This window comes from Diabrotica virgifera, chromosome 2, assembly GCF_917563875.1.
Source record: "Diabrotica virgifera virgifera chromosome 2, PGI_DIABVI_V3a".
In the NCBI taxonomy this organism is placed as follows: domain Eukaryota; kingdom Metazoa; phylum Arthropoda; class Insecta; order Coleoptera; family Chrysomelidae; genus Diabrotica; species Diabrotica virgifera.
The window spans coordinates 269,352,627-269,377,201 of NC_065444.1; the positions used below are offsets into that span (position 1 = coordinate 269,352,627).

Here is a 24,575-nt window from a genome sequence, read left to right on the forward strand (position 1 = left end):
TAATAGAAGACTTTAACAGAAATGGAAGATCTTGTGATCTATCGTAAATTTCTTGAACCGGAGCATAGATACATATCAAGAAGCGGATACAACTGTCAAACTAGAAGTACCTACCCAGAGACAGCGAACTTAATTATAATGGTTCCAAGAAATCTTTCTATTGAAGTTATAGAAATGGAACTAAAACATTTCCTGAACTTCTCACAAATTCTTAAAAATCACTATGTGCATCGCAAAATTAAGACCGACAGCGAAAATATTTCCTGCCTTCAAATAAAATGGTTACAGTATCGCATGGATGCACTTTCAAAAGTTTCTTATAACACTTCTTTTGATTCGGATTATTTTAAGGTAATGGATTTATCAAGAAAGAAAGCAACATGTTCTACATGTTCAGCACAATTGTCTGGGTTCGCATCAAGCAGTACTCCACGCGAAGCTACGCTAACCCCGCTAACCAATCAGAAATTTCCACTATCAGATAAAAAAATTAAAGACCTCAAGGGCTTAATGCCTTACATTTCTGAATCTAGCAGGTACTTTTACGAATGTATTTTTGCTAGACCAGCATCAGCCCAAGCTGTAGATAATAATTATTTACCTGACGAGCACATTTATGAAGATGATAATATGTAAACACCAGGAATTTACTTGTCCATCTTTATTTTTAAGTAGAATATGTATCACAAATAATTTGTATTAAATTGCCTATGTCAATACACAATTAATAATTTACCTAAAATTTTTATTTCAATAAATGACTATGTCACTCAAAAATACAAAAAAAGAAGAATTTTTGTTAAATTTTAACTACAACTTATAAACTAATTTATTGTCTCAACAAAGTAACATGATCGGTGTCAAAAATATATTAAATAAACTATTTGTACAACAAAAAAATTTTAAGGGAGACAAATTTGGCCGTACCGAAAAACATCAAATTTTGGCTTAGGCACTTCTTGTACCAAACCACAGATATGGCATTTGGTGATAGAGATCTTGGTACAAGTGGAACATCGTGACTTCTTAAAAGAAGTATATAGAGCTGTAGTTTAAGAAATTATTGGAATACCTACCTATATGAAGAATCTTCTGTCATAAAAGTGAATGTAATCATTTAAAACGAGCAATTTGTCATGAATTGCTTGAAACACATAAGAAAAACAAATTGAAGCAAAGTTTACCAGCTAGTTTCACTTGAAACTGGTAAATGTGTCTTCTTCTTAAGGCAACGTCTTCTTTCGAATTTTGTCGATCATCACGATGATTTAAACTAAGTTCTCTGTTACTCTAAACGTCTGTCACGGCATTTACTGGAGATTACCGCCTTTAAGCTTTTTTATTTGAAAATATGCAGTCATATTAGATTTTTTTAAATCAAATTCTTCATCAATTACTTCGGCTAAATCTACATCTTAAACAACAATAATTTACGAAATCAGATATATGTTTTCATTCAAATATAAAAAATAATTGGAATATTTCAACAAATTTCAACAATTTCTAATATCTATCTATCAATCGGTTTTAAAACGTCTTGCGACGTTGTCCGATGCCTAATTTCCATGACACTCTATCATCCCATTGGCCCTCTCTAAGATCTCTTGCGCTCATCGCCTTCGTTACTCCCTCTCTCCAAGATTTCTTGGGTCTTCCTCTCTTTCTGCGGTTTGGTGGTACCCATTGCATAATTATTTTAGGGAGTCTTGAGTTATCCATCCTCTGGACGTGTCCGTACCATATCAGCTGTTTTCTTTCTATGTCTGTTGTTAGAGAGCCGTCAACCCCCATTCGCTGTCTTATCTCATCATTACGTATTCTCTCTCTGCGTGACACTCCTACTGATCTTCTAAAAGCGTCCATTTCTACTGCCTCCAGTTTTCTTCTGTTGTTTTCGGTTATCCGCCAAGTTTCTGCTCCGTACAATAGACTGCTTTTAATAAGAGATTCGTAGATATTGTGTTTTCTTCTTTTTCCTATTTCATGATTCCACAGTACGCTGTTTAGACAACCTATTGTTTTTCTGGATTGTGTTATTCTTCTCTTTATTTCTTCATCATCTTTCCCCGTTGTGTCAAAAACGATTCCTAGATATGTGTAATGGTCGCAGGGCATGATGATTTCATTATTTTCTAATGTGATGTTCGATAGTTCGGTACCTATTGGCAGGTATTTTGTTTTTTCTGTATTAATTTCTAGTCCCCACTTTCTATATTCTTCTTGTAATTTCCTTGCCATGTACTCTAAATCATCTTTATCGTTTGCTATAACAACCTGGTCATCAGCAAACTGCAATGTATATAAGCAAATCTCTCCAAGGTCTACGCCCATGCCTCTGCATTTTCGTTTCCACTCTTTCAATGCTTTTGCAACATATATTTTAAATAAGGTCGGTGATACACAACACCCCTGACGTAGACCTTTATTAACCAGGAAGCTTTGCGATAATCTGTTTCCAGTTTTTATTTGTGATGTTGACCCTTCATACAAATTTCTTAAGGCTTTTATTAAGGTGACACTAATATTCGTCTGTCGTAACACGTTCCAGAGTTTGTTTACAGGAACTGTATCGTACGCCTTCTGCAAGTCAATAAACATGAGGTGGGCTTCTTGATTTGTGCTTAATTTTTTTTCTATTAGTTGTTTGAGGCAGAAGATATTATCAGTACAGCTTCTTCCTGTTCGAAAACCGGATTGTTCTTCTTCCTCTTGGTCTTTGTACTCCTTCTCAATGCGGTCTCTAATTATTCGTCCATACAAACGGCTGAATGTACTAGTCACTGATATCCCTCTATAGTTTTCACATTTAAGCTTATCTCCTTTCTTATGGATCGACGAAATATAAGCAATTTTCCACTCGTCGGGTATGGGAGAACCATTTATAAATTGATTTATGCACCAAGTGACGGTTTCAAACAATTTTTGTGATCCACATTTTATTAGTTCGGCTGGGATATCGCCTGGTCCTGGAGACCTACCGTTTTTCAGTTCTTTTATAGCTTTTATAATTTCTGTCACATGTATTGTTATATCTTCTCCTTCAATGTTAACCTCTGTTGGTGATTGAGTTAAGTATTCGTCCCTATTTTCTGTCAGTAGTTCCCCATAGTACTTTTCCCATTTTTGTGTGGATATTAATTGAATGTTTGTGCTCTTCCTTTCGTTAGTTCTTATTTTATTGAGGAACTTCCATGTTTCTGTACATTATCTGCCTCCCAGGTAGGTATTAATTTCCTGACACTTCTTATCCCACATTTCTCTTTTTGCTTTTACTGTTGTTCTTCTTGTTATTCTTTTGAGTTCCAGGTATTCATCTCTATCTTTTTGTTGTTTACTGCTCAGCCATCTGATATACGCTTGCTTTTTCTCTTCTACGAGTGCTTCTATTTCTTTGTTCCACCATAGTTTTTCACTTTTTCTTTGAGTGTTAAAGCCGAGTGCTTCTTCTGCAGCTTTTTTAACGCTAACGACTACGTTTCCATATACCTCCTCTACTGTTGATGTTTCAGTTATATTCATTAGTTTGCCATCCAGTCTTTGTTGATATAGTATTCTTGTACTCTCTTGGGTCAAACTATCCAAATTATAACTTCTTTTTTCCAAAGTTTCTTCTGGTTGGGGTTGACAATTTGTTTGATTATGTGTTATTTTATATCTAAATGGACAGGTTACTTTTGATTTTACGACATAATGATCTGAACCACATGTTATTCCTATGTATGCTCTTGTGTCCTGTACTTGCATATTAGTATTTTGTTTTGTGATGATATAGTCTATAATTGATTTTAAATTTCTTGTAGTTTGGGTCCAGGTGTACTTGTGTACATCTCTATGTTTAAAAAATCCATTGGTTATTTTTAATTGATGGTTTTCACATATTTCAATTAGCCTCTCACCATTATCATTCTGGTTTATTTCTCCGTAGGGACCTACCACCTTATTATCTACTTTACGACCTACTCTACTGTTCAGGTCTCCCATAACTATCAATTCTCTTCTATTTCCAATTTTCGTAATTTCGTCGTTAACTTTAGCAAAGAACTCATCTTTGTTTGTGTAAGGTTCATCATCACTGATTGCATAAATCCCAAGTATCGTAATAGGTGTTTCTTTTATCGTTATGTTTACTCTTATTATATTTTCGTCTATTGCTTCAAAGTCAGTGATTTTATGTTTATGTTTTTTGTGTATTAGAACGGATACTCCTCTTTTCGCTCTCTCATGTTTTGAAACTCCGCTGAAGATGTGTACATAATTGTTTACTTTTTCTATACCTATCCCTTTCTTCTTTGTTTCGGTTAAGACAACTATATCCATATCTAGTTTTTTAATTTCTTCAGTTATTTCTTCCATCTTTCCGCTGATACTCTGCACATTCCAGGTGCCAATGTTCATAATCCTTTTCCGTCGCCGAAGTCGTTTATTATTTAATCCGTCCGAGATTCCGAGGCAATCTTTAGGCTTTTTGGTATTTTTCTAATTTTTACAAGTGACAGGGAACCGGCCTGACGTCTTAACCCCCTACCAGGAGGACCGGGTAATTTGTAATCAAGGTTTTCTTCCTTTAGATTGGTTGTCTTACAGGACTAAAGAGCCCAATCTGCTCCTTTTCTTTCGCCGTCGATGTTTCTTCGCCAACCAGAATCCACAACCGCCCATTTTAGATCCGATTCTGCAGTGGTATGCCGAAAAAACAGGCCTGCCACTTCCGCCATTGACGCCGAACCGAAGATCCTCTTCTACGCCGTCTCCGCCGTTGTGGTCTTCACCCGTATCCCTGGGCAGGGGTCCGCGTTATACCCCGCAGAACTGGGTCCCTACCTGAACTTCGCCACCTGTTCACTTCGGCCTACTGAAGTGAGAGGTGCCCACCCCCGCGACATGGACGCGCCAGGTAGGAATTACCCATGTGAGTGTTAGAGAAGATGGCTCTAACTCTCCATGGGCCGAGTTAATGAACATGTGTGATCCCATGCTCAAAGGCACAATTTCTAATAAATATAAATAATATAGATATGAGATTCTGCGAATAATAACATAATTTAGTGCAAAAAAGAAATGATGTTTATTATACCACGAATACGTCATTGTAAATAATATTGTAATCTTTTCAATGAATGAATAAATTTTAAAATAATTCTAGGACTATAAATATAAATAACGTTGACCAGAAACCACAAACAAGCGGTGTTTTTATAGCAAAAAAGATAATGGCGGATGTCATCAAAGTTCAGTACCCAATTAACATTAATAGATATCACAGCAATTAAAAAAAAAAGATAAGGATGTTTGAACAATCAGAAAAGTATGAGAAACCACAAAGTAGTGTCTCTATAGATTCATTCATTTACAGTCTCCGATATAAGAACGACCTTCACCGACCTTTTTGATGGATAATAATTATTTGATATGTAATTTATAATTTTAAAAATTATATAAAAACAAGGGGTGCCCGATATCATTTTGTCCTGACTTCCTGACTATAATTAATTAATAATTAAAAAATTACTTTCTTCTTATAAATTAAAAAAAATCGGCTTGGTCAGATATTTTTTTTAGATTTTTTTGAATCATTCGAAACAAAAAAGGTTTTTTGTAATTTTTCGTTATAGGTTGCACAATCACAGGTCTTGCAATTTCTGTTTTTGGTTTTTTATCCAAATTAATAGAATTGGCTTAGATATACAGTGTGTCAATTTCATAAGGTACCTACCACTCTCTATAATTTGGTCCCTATAGAAAATTAAAAATATGCAAAAACAATTCAAATTTATCTGTGAGGGGGACGTTTTGTAGACCACTTTTCAACTAAATTACATCATCCCTCTAGCGGTGGCGGACACAACCCCTAAAATCTTTAAAGCTCTCTTTTTAAAGGTCGTTCAATTACCTTTTCAAAAATACCACATACATTATATTTCTTTTCAGTAATTTGGGAAAATTCCTGGACTCAATACTCCAAAATAAATTTGGAGTTCTGAACTCGATACTTAATATCTTTACACGGTCTTGCCTGAGTTTTCCAACGTTACTCCAAAAAATACTCAAAATACTCCAATACTCCAAAAAAAATTCAATTTGAAATTCAATACTTCAAAAAAAATTTTGCAGTACCTAGTGAACTCAATACTAAGTCTTAATATGTATCTTTACGGTTTTACCTGATTTTTCAAAAGTACTGAAAAGAAATATAATTTATGTGGTATTTTTGAAAGGGTAGTTGAACGACCTTTAAAAAAGGTAACCTATCTTAGTTGACAACTGGTCTACAAAATGTCACCCGCACAAATAAATTTGACGTGTTTTTGAATATTTTTAGCTGTTCTAAAGCAACAAAATTATAGAGGATGGTACCTTTTCAAATTGACACACTGACTTCTTCAATGGAGTGGTTGTCTATGGAGATGTGAATGTCAGTTTATTTACAGCTCAGTATCTGAAGCCTTGTATATGTTGAAGTACTTTTCATTAGTAATCGTTCAATGTGCTGACAGCGAGTAGAAAAATAGAATAATGTTATAATACGGTTGTGCAAAATGTAGAGCATTGTAGTTATTGCTACATAATCTGATTATAGAGGCTAGGTGAAAAATTTAATTTAATTTAACTGAATTCGATATAACGCATTGCCCCAAATATTACCCGGCATTTTCGCAATTAGTTCAACAAACATTATTTACCGAAATTTGGCGCAAAATGGTTTCGATAAATGCAATAAGCTGCAGCTTTACCGAGGATATTCAATATTAAAGTGTTATATTTATAATTAATAATTGAACGATTTGGATAATGAAAAATGTAAACAGTCATACAAATTGTTAATAATATTTTATTTTTTATTCAGTATTTTTGACATTTGGTACTGCTGACATCTCTTACTATGTACTCCATGATTATTTTCTTGATTATTTTTGATTTTTACCTGATATACTCCTACTTTAACTATTAGATTAACTATCTTCTGCTTTTCTTAAAAGCGTCTGTGCGTCTGTCAGTGGCAAATGTTTTCCAGCCAGGATATTAATTTGTCGTCTACCAGGACCCCTTTTTCCTTTGATTATACTCTTCATAATCAGCTACAACAACAACTTATCATTTTTAAGTATGTGCTCCAAATATGTGTTTAAAAGTTCTTTGCCTCATTTTCCGTCGATCTTTCCGTTGAATATTAACTGCAGTATCCAGTAGAGTTGACCTCTCATTATATGTACCAGATATTCAAGTTTTATCTTTTATGTTTTCTTCATCAAGTCACCTTCGCCTTGGCCTACTCTATTTAAGACTTCTGTGTTTGAAATGCATTGAACCCAAGATATTCTGAGCATTCTACGATATGACAACATCTCGAAGGGTTCTAATTTGTTCATCATTTAACCCTCATGATGTAGGTTTCACCTCCATATAGTAATACAGGGTACCTACACATAACATTTTAGGAGCTTGATTCTTAGTTGTATGTTCAGCTGAGAATAATTGCTCAGTATAAGTATAATCCAGGGAAGCCGAAAGAGATGAGCGGGCCCCGGTAACAAGTGAAAAGCGGGCCACCGCAAAAATGAAGAGCGAAAAATGTTTTTTATTTTTATAAGAAATAAAATTATCAATAATATTAAGAAACTTTTCAAATATAAATTTTATTAAATTTTGATTATATTTATAATAGGGAAAACTTTTATAATACAGGTGATTTTCGAGTTTTCTGATTGGCAAAGATTTCTATAATTTTTGAAAAATCGCATGTCAAATCATTATATCAATGCATAAAGTTGCAAAGCCAGTTAACCGATCCTGTTTCATTGTAGATCTCATAGCATTTTTAATGCGAGAAAGACAATTAAATGATCTTCCCTCTTCTAAATTCCTGAATTGCTTAAACAATCTATGACAATATCAAATATTTCACAGCGAAATATTTCGTCGGGCTCAAAATTATCAGTCGTGTCACTACTAGGCCCATGCAGGTAAATCATCAAAAAATCTGGCAAGCTTCTTGCGCTGTTTTTAGAATAAAACAATAAAATATATTTCAAAATAGAGCTAAAGCTCATAGCCGAGTGTTAGAGCCAAAGAGCAAAAAAAAAAACAGGAAAAATTACGTCTTTGGACTGGTCGAACTGAGCCCCTTACATCGTCGGGCCCCGGTAAAATGTACCGGCTGTACCCCCCTCTCGGCGGGTATATAATAGATCTAAGTTTCATAAATGCTCCTTTTGCAATTTCTATATGAGTTTTAATTTCTCTCGTCTCGTTTATCCAAGATCCTGGGTATTTCTACAGAACAGAAAACTAACATGTTTTAATATAATAATATGTATTGCGGTACAGATCCCTTACTTGGCTACAACATACTCTATTATTCATTTTATTTATTACTCTTTTGGGCAATGGAACGAGGCATGCTATTCTGGGCGTCTGAAGTTGCTTATAATGTTTATTTAACAGATTATTTAATTATTCATACAAGTTGTTCGTCATCCAACTCAACGATCAATTTTAAATATTTGTGAATATTCTTAAATAACACAAAATTTTATTAGATATCTAATCAAAGTCTGACTATAATTTTTTTAATCATTTTCGTATCATTTTTTAACAATACTTTCATTACAAAAGTGGTCGTGGCATATGTCATAGAAGAAAGATGATATTACATATCCTATAAATCGGTTGTAAGTAGATCATTAATCAAAGACACCGCTAAGATAAATAGATACGGAAAATTTCAGTTTTTGAAGCCGCTCCCCTTATTATCTGTCGCGGCATAATGTCATAAAAGAAATATGCTATTATTACATTTCTTATAAATAGACCAATTTTTGTAAGTTGATTAATAATCAAAGACACTGTGAAGATAAAAAGCCCTGAAATTTGAGCCCTTCCTCTCATTAAGGAATTGGGCCGCAAATTGTCATCCAATCAGTCTGTTAGTTCTTTATTTAAATTTCTATTTTTGTATTTGTTTTCTTTAGTCCTGTCGCCAGGGGGGGTACAACGGCCTCCTGTATTCAGATGGACTTACCCAAGTTTTTTTTATGTATTTTGACCCGTAGAACACGAATTTTTTGGGTAACAGTTGATCCTGATGTCGATAAGATTGTTATAAACAAAGAAGTTGAGGAATTACATAACAGCGATTTCTCGCAAAACAAAACATGTTTTTGTATTTTTTGGGCCATTCTAACCAAAAAGCGTTCCTACAAATTTTTTCGTAGGATGCATAGTTTTCGAGATAAACGCGGTGGAACTTTCAAAAAATCGAAAAATTGCAATTTTTGTACCCGAATAACTTTTGATTAAAAAATAAAATAGAAATTCTGCTTACCGCATTTGAAAGTTCAAGTCAAAGTATATCGGTTTTAGTTATTTGCATTGCTAAAAATTTATTATTTTATTGTTAAACAAAAGTATAAACACCTAGTGCTGGAGTGATGTTTTCAATGATTTCTCATTTAAAATCGAACGAGTAGATAGAGTAGGTACAACAAGTGCAAGCGAGGCTATTTCTACGTAGCATGCATGTAAACGCATGTATTAGGCACGGGAAACACTATGTGTTTATAGCTTTTTTTAGCAATAAACACATAAATTTTTAGCAATGTATATATTCGAAACCGATAGAATTTGACTTGAACTTTCAAATGCGGTAAGCAGAATTGGTATTTTATTTTTTAATCAAAAGTTATTCGGGTTCAAAAATTGCAATTTTGCGATTTTTTGAAAGTTCAACCGCGTTTATCTCGAAAACTATGCATCCTACGAAAAAACTTGTAGGAACATTTTTTGGTTAGAATGGCCCAAAAAATACAAAAACAGGTTTTGTTTTGCGAGAAATCGCTGTTATGTAATTCCTCAACTTCTTTGTTTATAACAATCTTATCGACATCCGCATCAACTGTTACCCAAAAAATTCGTGTTCTATGGGCCAAAATACATAATAAAAACTTGGGTCAGTCCATCTGAATACAGGAGGCCGTTGTACCCCCCCTGGCGACAGGACTACTTACTTATCGTCCAATTTTTTCAATAGTCTATTTATCATACGAAATTTATATTTTCTTTATGTTTTTTATGCAGAATTTGTCAAAATAAAAATTCACTTAACAGAGAATTCATTACTGGAATAATATTATATGGTTACTGAATTATAAGACGCATGTGGTTATTTTACTGCAATGATTCATTCATTAAGCATTACAATCCCTAGGGATTATAGCTAATGCCATGGCGTTCAAGATCCTATTCTTGGGTGTGGATTACTCCTCTGTCATGTATAGCTTGCTGTCTTGACCCTTTTCCATTTTTTCCTGTCGTTGCACTGAACTTTCCAGTCTTCAACATTCGTTGCTCTTATGTTTTCTTCTACATCATCCAACCATCTTTTTCTAGATCTTCCTCTACACCTGGCCCATACCAACTGATGTCCAATTAGTTATCCTTCTCAACATATCTGAGTGTGGGCGTCTCGTATAAATATGTCTGATCCATTCTAAGTGAACATATTTTAAAAATAGAGGTAAAACTCACTAACTACACTTTTCAGAAAGTTGAGAAAAATCGATTTAAAGGTACAAATTGTTTTTTAAATTCACCTGACTCGAATATTGGAAGTTTTGTAATGCAACTTTAAAGAATAAATAAAAACAGATATTTTAAGCCATATTTCGTCACAGGAACTATGATACAATCAATATTAGATAAATTCTTGTACTTGATGAGTTTTCCATAAACACAATTATTGGATATTAATATCCTAGTAGAGGTAAAATTCACTAACTACACTTTGTACTTGCTGAGTTTTTCCTTTGGATTATTGGATATTGAGAACACAATTATTGGATATTTAGAAGTTAATGAATTTGTCTCCATAAAATTTCGCTGACTTATAACAAACGAGCTATCAGAAGTAACAGTCTATTATTTAAAAAAAGAACAATAAATTTTGTTCTTCGAAAATAAATGCAATTCTTTCGGCATTTATGACAACCACAAAAGTCGCCTTCTTAATCGCAAAATAGATTATGTTAGGTACCTACACTTTATATAAGCTATCACTGTTACAAGGAAATTTAAGCTCATATTTTTTTAACCAATCGCTGAACAGATGATGCACACAAATATAATGTACAGTTTCAACAATACAATGTAACACACAAGTCGCCTGCTTAATCGCAAACTAGATAAGGTTATCTAATGTATTGTTTAAAAAATCACAAAGTACCGATTCGGCATTCCAGATTGGAAGGACAATTTCACTAAGTGCAATAATAAGTTTTAATGAGTTTTACCCTGAAATCGAAATTCACAATATTGCACTCCAGATTGGAAGGAAAAATTCACTAAGTGCAATAATACTTTTAATGAGTTTTGCTCTGAAATCGAAATTCACAGTAATGCACTTAGTGAATTGTACCATAAATTATCTTAGCAATTAGAAGGGTTAGAGCCCCAGGTGACTTCTCCAGGGCTGGGCAGTACCGTATTTAGTTCAAATTGATGAAAATGTCAAATTCTCAAAAAAGTGAGTTTTGTCTCTAATAGGACGTTATGTATCTGACTAGATTTTCTCTCTTTACTTCTTGTTCAATTTCGGCATTGTTATTATTCTTATTTCTTCCTGTTTTGTTATATTGTGGCCCAGTATCGTTCTTATTACTTTTCTTTCAAATTACGGAAGGCTGTCTTCCTCCTTCTTGTTAATCGTCGTTGTTTCCATCCCATATGTAACAACAGGTCTTTTTGCTATTGTGAAAAATTACCAGAGAACGGCAGTTCTCGCCAGTGGCGCACACCTACACCCCCTACACGCGACACTATATACACGAAATTTTCTAAATCTGACTGAATTGAAAATTGGGCCAACTCCCATCTTAAAGTTCAGGAAAAGACTCACCCATTCATATGTCAGCCATCCATTTTGGTCCAAGGGTGTGGATTTTACGGCCCTTCCTATTTAGGGTCTGTTTTTCGTTCTCGTCCCCAAATCTCACCAAAACTTCAAAAATTTAACTCCGACCTTTGCGGCTTCTAATAGAAACGATCATTACCTTTCCAACGCATGTCTAATTTTGAAAATCGGTTATACCGTTCAAAAGTTATATGAGTCAATTTTTATTTAAAAAAGGGAAAATGTTTGTGGATATGTGTATGTATGTATGTGTGTGAAAAAGTTAAACCGATCTGAATTTTTTTTTCTGTGTTTGAAGAGGGGGTGAGGGCCGATTCAGAACCGGTGTAGTTTGTGAGTTTTGACTACCCATAAGCCAGCTATAGGACTTGGTAGGTAAAAAATGGCATATATTTTGGCGGTATATATCTTCGGTTCAAGAAGAGACAGGAGAACAGTAAATACACCAAATCAATAGCGTTGAGTTAAGCTTTCAAATGGTGTCTAAGCTGTCAGGATCAGACATACACACGGCTCAGTATAGCTGAAAAACTAAACTTTGAAAATTTTGGTTTTTCGACAATTACTCAAAATTTCAACCTACGAATTACACCAATAACTGAGCGTTTGTAGAAGGACTCTAGACGAATCTAACGGTGTATACCTTATATCCGGGAAAATTTGAATTTTTAAGTTATATGCTTCATAAGTATGATCAAATCTATTTCTTATGGGAAAAACGGTTTTTCAAGCTCAATAATTCCTGTAATAGCTTCAGTTATCATACTTGACCTTAGATGCATAAGATACTACTTGTCAATACGTTTCAAACTCATGTTTAATGGACAAAATCGGTTAAGCCGTTTAGAAGTTATTAAGCTACAAAAATATAATCCAATTAACGATAATTCCCTAAATGGTTTATGTAGTTGTAGTGGTTACGACGCTAATTTGATCTGGCAATGGGCAATCCGAGTTCATTTACCGGCCATCCCAATATTTTTTTGCAATCTATTTCGAATAAAAAAAAATCTAGTGTACATTCGATGGACACTAGATCATTTGGGAGATAATGTGATAAAGGCGACCATTTATAAAGCTTAACGTGTAGTAGAGAAGCATTGCATTCAACTTTATACATTTAATTTATAAATAACTTTGAAAAACTCCTGATATACAAGAATAAAAAACCGCTAAACTTCGTAAAAATGAGTGGCGCATACAATATTCCAGCTACAAAAGATCTGATATGAATATTACGTGGCGCGAAAATATATTTTCATTTTGATGCAAAACAAAATTCTAGTTTTATTTTAAAAGATTTTTTCATAATATTTGCTAAATTTGAAGTAAACGCGCCACAAAAGAGTTTCAAAATTCAAACTGTATCAAAGTTACTCTTTTGTGGCGCGTTTTACTTCAAATTGGTTAAATATGAAAAAATCTTTTAAAATAAAACTAGAATTTTGTGTTGCATCAAAATGAAAATACATTTACGCGCCACGTAATATTCATATCAGATCTTTTGTAGCTGGAATATTGTATGCGCCTCATTTTTACGGCGTTTAGCGGTTTTTTATTCTTGTATGCTTATTCTTCAAAAGATGAAAATAAACACTGTAAAAGTTTGCACTGCTCCACATTAAATGTTACATTTTAAAAATCCTGCCTTTGTCTATGTGAAGCCAAATGGAATTTGTCAAATTGTACCATTAACATAAAAACGTGAAATAGTATACAAATATAGCCGATAATAAATTCCGCATCGCAGATTTGCTGTTGATTTTGACGAAAAAAAATCACTAACAAAATTTAATTTGCCGTAAACTCTAAATTATAGCTTCGCTTGTACAGCTAAATAGATTGATCGGCTGAATAATAAATTTTATTACACATTGCGGAACTGATGAACTATTGCCCATAGCTTTTTTAATCAATTATTTAAACCTGTATGCCAATTGTGACCGTTTTGCAAGCCGTGTACTGTACCCCGCATTGGTGAATTGTTGATAAAATTATAATGGCCTCCCTGGATTACTATAATGACAAATAAACAATTAAGGTTATAATAGGTTTTACATAATATATATGTACCTCTAAATACAAAGTTATTTGTTATAATTTTAGAAAATTTTGCAACCGGGGTCGATCACCTTTGTTCATCCACTACAATAGCCACATAATAATTAATTTTAATATAACAAAAATAAAGCTATAGGAAAAGTTAAACATTAAAGGTTGCACGTAATTTTCCCCTTGTCATATTCTAAATTTGAGAAAATATCATATACAGAGTGTTTGGTAAAGAGTGGGCCATCGCTTAATCTTAGATTCCTGAGGTTAAAATAGGTCGATTTAAGCTAACTTACCTTAGTACAAAAGTTGATAATCGAAATACAGGGTGTCAAAGTTAAACTTTTATTTTATTGATTTTTGAATATTTCCTGACAGGCATGGGACAACAACATGAAATTTGGTAAGTGGTGCTGATATTGTACAATCTACTAAATTATGTTAAACAAACGTTTCTGGCTACTACCAGAGGCGTACGACGGGGGAACGTGAATAGTCGACCCTTCCCAAATTCTACGCCACTGGCGGAATTGCTACTTAAGTGCAATTTTTTGATTCTCCAATACTTCCTATGTAAAAAACATACTCTTTATTCGTAACTATAAAGCCATTAGTTTTCGAGATATTTGAAGCTAAAAACGAAGGAGCGTAATACATTAATCAAAATAAGTGAGACTTTTCATTTTTAACTTCAAATATCTCGAAAACTAATGACTTTATCGTTACGAATGAAGAGTATATTATTTGCATATAAAGTATTGGAGAATCTAAAAATTATGCTAAAATAGCAGTTTCATCAGTGACGTAGAATTTGGGAAGGGCCAACCATTCACTTTCCCCTGTCGTACGCCTCTGGTATTAACCACAAACGAATACTTAACATAATTTAGTAAGGTGTACAGTACCTACACTTTCTGCCAAGTACCATAAGGATATGTCAAATGATTTGGGAAAAATTCTTTGTAAAAGGTATAAAATTTTATTAAAATCCCTTTAAAGGGCTACATCACAGCAAAACGTTTTCGATTTTTATAAAAATCATCAACAGTGTTAGATAAACTGGATGCTAGCTGAGCCACAAAAGAAAAATATCCGGGTAAAAACCCTTTAAATATAACATAGATTTGTTAAAAGTGCATACTTTAATGAAATGCCTTATGATGGTCACATGGAATTTCATTAAAGTATGCACTTTTAACACATCTATGTTATATTTAAAGGGTTTTTACCCGGATATTTTTCTTCTGTGGCTCAGCTAGCATCCAATTTATCTAACACTGATGAGGATTTTTATAAAAATCGAAAACGTTTTGTTGTGATGTAGCCCTTTAAAGGGATTTTAATAATATTTTATACCTTTTACAAAGAATTTTTCCCAAATCTTGTGATTGATAGTATACAGCCAACTACAGGAAAAACATTCCTTTTCAAAGGATATGATTTTGATATGTCAAATAGTTTTATAGTACCGGGCACACATAGTTCTTAAAGTTTTAAATAAAAAATAAATTACTTATTTAAAAAAAATACTTTAAAAAATTTGACTTATCCATGTCATACTTGCTAGAAAGTGTAGGCAATGTACACGTACACCCTACTAAATTATGTTAAATAGTCGTTTCTGGCTACTACCAGAGGCGTACGACAGGGTTGACCCTTCCCAAATTCTACACCACTGATGAAACTGCTATTTTAGTATAATTTTTAGATTCTCCAATACTTTCTATGAAAATAATATACTCTTTATTCGTAACGATAAAGTCATTAGTTTTCGAGATATTTGAAGTTAAAAATGAAAAGGCACACTTATTTTGATTGATGTATTATGCTCCTTCGTTTTTAGCTTCAAATATCTCGAAAACTAATGGCTTTATCGTTACGAATGAAGAGTATGTTTTTTACATAGAAAGTATTGGAGAATCAAAAAATTGCACTAAAATAGCAATTCCGACAGTGACGTATAATTTGGGAAGGGTCAACTATTCACGTTCCCCCGTCGTACGCCTCTGGTAGTAGCCAGAAACGTTTGTTTAACATAATTTAGTAGATTGTACAATACCAGCACCCCTTACCAAATTTCATGTTGTTGTCCCATGCCTGTCAGGAAATATTCAAAAATAAATAAAATTAAAGTTCAACTTTGACACCATGTATTTCCTTTATTATTAACTTTTGTACTAAATTAAGTTAGCTTAAATCAACCTATTTTAACCTCAGGAATCTAAGGTTAAGCTATGGCCCATTCTTTACCAAACACCCTGTATAGAGAATAATCAGAGTTTAGAATTAGTGACGAGTTTATACGACGTCATTATTACATTTGGTGATATTGTAAATAAAAAGTAAAAAAATAGTCAACTTACAACTAAGTAATTACTTTTTTCCATAAGATAGGGATTCACTGTAATTATAAACAATTAATCAATCAAAGAATAAATTACCAATCTACCTGAAGTACCTACCTGATTTATTCGTTAAAAAATGTCATCGTAATCCGTTAATCCATAGACACTCCAACCCGAAAAAAAAAAAGATTTTCGCATAATTGGGTCACATCCCTATAAAGGTCATAAAAACTTTTGGTCTTCTGCCATAAAAACTTTTTTATCATGCATTTTTAAACCGAAAATAAACCAAATAATTATTGTTTTTTGTATATGAATCCGAAAATGCATTTACCTACATAGCTTTTATAGGCCTGGATTCCGCTTACCAAAAAAAAAAGTTTATTAATAGCGAGCTAAAATTTGTTAATAGCTTAACGATGTCTAGTCGGACCAACTTTGATGTGCGGGAACACTGGAACAGGGGAAGTTTTAACTGTGGAATAGGTTACAGGTTTCGAACTCAGACTCCGAAAACGTCCCTTGTATTTTGTCGGACAGAACTTCGAATGGATTTGTTACCTTTTCATTAAACTCTCATGCAAAAATCAGACTGCTATTTATCACCAACATAATTCCTGTCATTTGACATGTTCTATGTGTCGAACTTATTAAAATGCCCAACATTTTTTCATATATTATATAATGTTTGCTATTGAATAAATTTAAAAACAACCTGCTAGTTTTCACAATCATAAACTTGTCAGGATGACAAGTTCCACAATTAAAATCACGTTCCACAATCAAAACTTCCCCTGTTCCAGTGTTCCCATACATCAAAGTTTGTCCGACTAGACACCGTTAAGGTATTAACAAATTTTCATCTTGCTATTAATAATTTTTTTTGGAACGCGGGATCCAGGCCTAGTTTATATTAAAAAAATTCACAGGTAGTTATAACCCGAATGCCTAAAATAATATAATTAAATTATCGGAATAATAGCGATGAAATTTCTCATTTTTCAGTAATGTATTCAATATAAATGTGAGGGATTTGAATTGGAGGTTTAATTTTGCAGTTATTAGAGTAATGAAATTAGTAAACTAAAGGGCATATACGCATTGGTAATGACATAAATATACACATAATAATAAAAACCAGTGGTTTATTTTTACCGTCAAGTAAAAATTATCTTTTGAAGTGTGTCAAGAGTTAACAAAAAAATCGAATACCGCGGTCACATCATGAGGAAAAGCGAGAGATATGAACTGCTGCAACTAATCTTACAGGGAAAATGAGGATCAGGAATGCCAAGGACTTGCCTGCTGAAAAATCTACGATATTGGTTCAACACAACAACTCTTTTGAGAGCAGCAGTGTGCATAGAACCGACTGCCATGACAGTCGCCAACATCCGAAACGAGCAGGCACTACAAGTAGAAGAAGAGCAACATAATGAACGAACATTACAAACATTAAAAGGGAAATCCCTCTAGTTGGCTGTATACCATAGTAAAAATACTGAAAACATTAAAAAGACTTCCTTTTGTAAGTGGTATATAAATTTTTTATTAAAAAATCTTACATTATAACCTGATGATGGTCTGATAAGGCCGAAAACGTTCGTTCTGTGGTGTACTTTTAGTCCAATTTGAATAATTTTTAAAAGATTTTTTTAATAAAACATTTATATACCAGTTACAAAAGGAAGTCTTTTTAAACTCTTCAAAGCAATACAAATTATCTTAACTTGCATAAATTATTTTGAAAATACAGATGACAAGTAGTCCGGGAGGGATCTGTTTTCAACTGAACAATTTCCATATGAATCTATTTTTTTGCTGTATTACTTAATTTTTTATTTAACAAAGTCTGCAAAAATCTTTTTAATTGAAATATGGCGCCCATATTTCGCCGATACGCTCTGAGCTTCGCTGATGTCGCTCCTAGCGGATTACTAATTCAACTTTCACCAGTAATTTTTAAATTTATTATTTAATTGTTATCGCTTAATATTTACAACGCAAAAAAGTAATTAAATTGTAATCGATTTTTTTAAGATTTTTGCTAATCATTTTGATGTTCCATTGATAAAATATGAATTTCTTACTTCGGATACTTTCACAATTATCGTGTAGATGCCGCTAAGATTAATAGATTAATTTATAATTACATATTACGGAAAATTAAAAAAACTTAAATTCAGTATTTAAAACGTAAGTAGGTATATTTAAGGTAAAAATATATACCACAGCTTTGACCAACTAATATTTTTTATAATTAATGTTTTTAATTTTAATTTTAAATTAATCACTTTGACATTTATGTCAAATTTCCGGTAAATGTTTACAGACTTGCCACTACTGGCGCTCGCGAATTTGTAAATATCCCCTCTACGTACGAGCTCACAGCGTATACTTCGAGAGATATTGCTCTAACGAAAAAAATTATACTAGTTAAAGTTTTGTTTTTTAATTTTATATAATATTTGGCTAGCTAGAAATTAAAAATCTACTGTTTATTTTTGAAAAATAGCAATAATTGGAAAAATAGTGCAAAAAATTGCAAAAAAGAAGTTTCTTCCTTTAAATTTTTTCGGCCCCTTAAAAATAACTTACATCTTTCATATTCCGCTTTGAGAAACTCAATAATAGATACTAATGAAACGTGTGCTAAACATTTTTTCATAATAATTTTGCAAACCATGGTCCGCTAAAAACTTGCAAATTTACAAAATTCTGCTGGACCTAAAATAACCATTTTAAATAGACAAAAACCTACATATAAAGAAATGCTGTATTTTTCAAACGCAGTTTGAAAAAAATGTAATTCCCGCATTTTTGGTTCTACAACATATTGAATATTTATATTAGTTTGTCATTTTTATTGAGTTATCTTAACATATAATATGAGAACTTATAAGTCGTGTTTTTGTCTACTACCAATTTTTTTTATATCGGCCGATATTAGTTCGATGGGATCTAACTTGAATGTTATTTTAAGGCAATCTCAAAAAAGTGTTGTGGCTCTCAGCCAATTCGTCAACGATATATTTATCCTAAAATTTTTTAAGTAAAAATCGCATTCAGAACAATACAATGGAATTGCGGTAGATTCTTTTTTCGTTTAGAAACAATTCAGCAGTTAGTTAACGAAGAAGAATTTGGAATCATATGTTTACAATAATCTAATTCCAAAGTTTCCAAACTTTCCAAAACGTTGAAGACTGTCATTATAAACTGCTCGTCAAAAGTTAGGGATATAGAAAATTCTGCTGAATTTTCATAGTAGATTTTTTCGTGAAGAGATTAACGGATTCCGCTATTTCTTTTTTTATTAATTTAGATTTTTCATTGGTATTTACACAGTTATGCAAAGGTTTACTCAAACTTTTTTTTGTACTTATACCGGGTGGAAAAAAAGAAATGTTTTTCTTGTGTTAAGTTTGAGACGCCCGGTAGGGAGAAAAAGGTAATAATGTGAGTATACATCGAAATTGTATTATAGTCTTATGTTTTGTGAACATTTTGTTTTTTGAATGTCCCTGATATCTTTAGAAACAAAAAAAAATAGACGGTTTTGTAATTTAACATGTGTTTTAACCGAAACAAAAGTTTGAGACACCTTGTAGGGAGAAAAAGGTACAAATGAGAGTATACCTCGATATTAGGTCATAGTCTCGTATTTTGTGAATATTTTATTTCTTTAATTTCTCTAATATCTTTAATAATAAAGAAACTAGACGGTATTACTCTTCAATATGTGTTTTAACCAATGAACTGTCAACACGGATGGAATGGCCCCATCCCATTCAAACAGTGAAGCGTGATTGCGGCCAACATACAAGTGAGAGGTCTTAGAGAGAGACAGAGCTTGTCAGGGAAAATTTGACTTCTTCATTGGTTGGATATTATCATAATGACCAGAGTTGCCAGATGTGATTTTATAAATCCCCACTTAGAAACTGAAATTCCCTCAAATTAAAGCTCAAACTCCTTAAATTTAAATTTTTGCCGCATTTTAATAAATTAGTAGTCAAAAATGTAGAGAACAGTAAACCAAAATTATACTTCTTGCAACAGAAGGCCCTGGAAATAATTCATAGGTCCTATCGTCTTCGATTATATGAGAGTATAATTATACAGTTCTACGTATATACGCAAATTTAATTTACCATGACCCCTTAAAATATCTCATAATTGTCCCTCCCCAACCATTTCTGCTTAGAAAAATTCCTCTATAGACGCTTTCAAATTACTCCAAAATTATGGAAAAATACCTCAAGCTGGCAACGCTGACTACCACTATAAATTTTTTGTTTACGAAAGATGGCCCATTATCTTCCCTCCTTCCCTGACTAGCGCTATCTCATCCTGGCGTCATTAAATTCACTTCTTGCCCATTCCATCGGTGTTGACAGTTCATTGGTTTTAACTGACGACATGCATCACATCATACATGTGAAACATAGAAACACATATTAAAGAGTAATACCGTCTAATTTCTTTGTTAATAAAGATATTAGAGAAATTAAAAAAATAAAATATTCACAAACTACGAGACTACAACATAATATCGAGGTATACTCACCTTTGTGCCTTTTTCTCCCTACAAGGTGTCTCAAACTTTTGTTTCGGTTAAAACACATGATAAATTACAAAAACGTCTATTTTTTTTGTTTCTAAAGATATCAGGGACATTCAAACAACGACATGTTCACAAAACATAAGACTACAATACGATTGTGATGTATACTCACATTTGTACCGCGTCCTCCCTACAGGGTGTCTCAAACTTAACATAAGAAAAACATTTCTTTTCTTCCACCCGGTATAAGTACAGAAAATAAGTGTGAGTAAACCTTTTCACAATTGTGTAAATACTACAGAAAAATCTAAAATAAAAAAAATAACGGTATCCGCCTGTTCGCGGAAAAATCAACTATGAAAATCAGCATAATTTTCTATATCCCTAACTTTTGACGAGCAGTTTATTCGAACTGACTACGACAGAGCGAGTAGTGAGACTTTAATTTTTATTTTTAATGAATTATTTTCGTCTCATCTCTCTGTAACCACCGAACTCTTGGCTATCACTATAACCATATAGTGCTCGATTCAAACGTTCACAACGTTCTCGGCAAAAACTCGTCTTCACTTTCATGTCGCAAACAATAAATTTGCCTGAAATTGCAAGGCTCATCCAAATATTATACTTTTTTTGAGGTTTTGACTGTACTCCGAAATTTCTTTTCAAAAAATCCCTCTTTCATAATCGTCCCTCTTAGTCCTGTCGCCAAGGGGGGTACAACGGCCTCCTGTATTCAGATGGACTTACCCGAGTTTTTTTTATGTATTTTGACCTGTAGAACACGAATTTTTTGGGTAACAGTTGATCCGGATGTCGATAAGATTGTTATAAACCAAGAAGTTGAGGAATCACATAACAGCGATTTCTCGCAAAACAAAACATTTTTTTGTATTTTTTTGGGCCATTCTAACCAAAAAATGTTTCTACAAATTTTTTCTTAGGATGCATAGTTTTCGAGATAAACGCGGTTGAACTTTCAAAAAATCGAAAAATTGCAATTTTTGAACCCGAATAACTTTTGATTAAAAAATAAAATAGCAATTCTGCTTACCGCCTTTAAAAGTTTAAGTAAAATTTTATCTGTTTTGAATATTTGCATTGCTAAAAATTTATTTTTTTATTGTTAAAAAAAGCTATAAACACATAGTGTTTCCCGTGCCTAATACATGCGTTTTAATGCATGCTACGTAGAAATAGCGCCGCTTGCACTTTTACCTCCTCTACCTACTCATTCGATTTTAAATGAGAAATCATTGAAAACATCACTCAAGCACTAGGTGTTTATAGCTTTGTTTTAACAATGAGATAATAAATTTTTAGCAATACAAATAATTAAAACCGATATAATTTGACTTGAACTTTCAAATGTGGTAAGCAGAATTGCTATTTTATTTTTTAATCAAAAGTTATTCGGGTTCAAAAATTGCAATTTTTCGATTTTTTGAAAGTTCAACCGCGTTTATCTCGAAAACTATGCATCCTACGAAAAAATTTGTAAAAACATTTTTTGGTTAGAAAGGCCCAAAAAATACAAAAAAATGTTTTCTTTTGCAAGAAATCGCTGTTATGTGATTCCTCAACTTCTTGGTTTATAACAATCTTATCGACATCCGGATCAACTGTTACCCAAAAAATTCGTGTTCTACAGGTCAAAATACATAAAAAAATCTTGGGTAAGTCCATCTGAATACAGGAGGCCGTTGTACCCCCCCTGGCGACAGGACTATCTATGCTAACTATGATATTTGGAAAACTCGTATTTGGCACAAAATTCTATGGAATTATTGTACTCTCATTATTGATAAACATTACAGTGCATTCCTAAAGTGTGGAAACGGTCTATTATCTCACAACTTAATTATTTTCAGAGGTAACGCTCTGACAGGTCGATTTTTAGTTTTAAATTATGATTTTTTGACGTATAGTACATAATAGTGACATCATCGATTTGGGCGTGATGGCGTCATCGATGATTTTTTTAAATGGGAATAGGGGTCGTGTGGTAGCTCATTTGAAAGGTGATTCAATTCTCTATTCAGTAATATAAACATTAACATCATTATTTATACAGGGTGGCCAAAAAATAATTGACGCAAAAAGAAGAATGTATGTAATTTATTTAACTCAAAATACATTTTACTGTTGCCACATAATATAAAAAAATGTTTATTTCATAAATAAACATTGCTTTTCGCTTAAATTAAATGTCAAACAGCCACACACCTGCCTCTTGGGACTTTGAACATTTAATTTAAGTGAAAAGCAATGTTTATTTATGAAATAAACATTTTTTTTATATTATGTGGCATCAGTAAAATATATTTTGAGTTAAATAAATTACATACCTATATTCTTCTTTGTGCGTCAATTATTTTAATTCAAAATTTATTTTTTGGCCACCCTGTATAAATATTGATGTTAATGTTTATATAACTAAATAGAGCATTGAATCACCTTTCAAATAAGCTACCACAAGACCCCTATTCCCATTTAAAAAAAATCATCGATGACGCCCAATTCGATGACGTCACTATTATGCACTATACGTCAAAAAATCATAATTTAAAAATAAAAAACGACGTGTCAGAGCTTTACCTCTGAAAATAATTAAGTCATGAGATAATAGACCGTTTCCACACTTTACGAATGCACTGTATAACAATAGAAACATTTTGTTTATTTTTTATTTATTTTATCATATTTTTAATTTCGATTGTAGATTTTACATTTTATTTATTTTGGTTTTTTCTTTTTCTTTAAGGTATGTCGTGGACGAGTGACATCCATCCGGAGATGCTCCTGCAAGACTTTTACTAATGGCTGTGTTTGTACATACTACTTTCTGTTATATAATTTTTACATAATTTATAATTTATGATTTAATACATAGTAATTTTTCTACATAAAGCAGTTGTCGTTATTTTCCCTTTGACTAATCTCTAAAAAGATTATTTAGATGGTAAGCATTTACTTAAAGATGGATATGGACTGTCGAAAACCTACAAACTACAAGAAAGCGTTAATCTGTAACAGTATTAGAAGAAAGATGCAGTCAAAGAAGATCTAGATAAAATGGGAGTTCGACAATGGAAATTAGTGGCACAGGACCGACAAACATGGAAGGCAATAGTAAACGCGACAAATACTCACGAAGAGTTGTAGCTCCATTGAAGAAAGAAGTTGTGTTGGCCAGGTGATCATTCATTGGACACGCGCCAACTCCCAACTTTTAATGACAAACATTTTCAAATCAAAATGTACACCGGCCAATTCGTATCTTTTCTACCGGATCCTGCCAACTCGAAACTGTCTACAGGTGAATTCGAAACCATTGATTAAATCATTTGCGATTTTTGTCGGATATTGTTCATTAAAAATACCTCTTTTGGCTCAAAATTAATAATTGCATAATCATTTTTGCAAAAGTTATTAACAATTTATTAAATTTTTACCTTTCATTAATGTCTATTAATAAAGAAAGCTCCAATTACTTTTTACTTCAACTCATTTTAAAGATATTTCAATAAACTAATCGGTTCTTTTTTCAGTTTTTTTGGTAAAATGTTTCAACTTATAGACGAAAATTCTTAAAATCGGCTATTTTTAATTTAAATTGGCAATAAATAAGTAAATGATGAATACCTTTTATACCACCAGGTATACATACCTGGAATACCGGTATTAAAACTTATATACTACTTAG

At 32.7% G+C, this 24,575-nt stretch overlaps 1 protein-coding gene across 1 annotated transcript in view; it reads left to right on the plus strand.

Moving 5' to 3' along the window:
• The window catches only part of LOC114327247 (toll-like receptor 6), a 39,798-nt gene extending 16,019 nt beyond the window's left edge, over positions 1–23,779 (plus strand). The window contains exon 2 of the mRNA XM_028275788.2: positions 23,634–23,779. The gene's annotated coding sequence lies outside the window, so the exon portion shown is untranslated. The remainder of the gene's footprint in view (positions 1–23,633) is intronic.
• Positions 23,780–24,575: the final 796 nt, after the last annotated feature.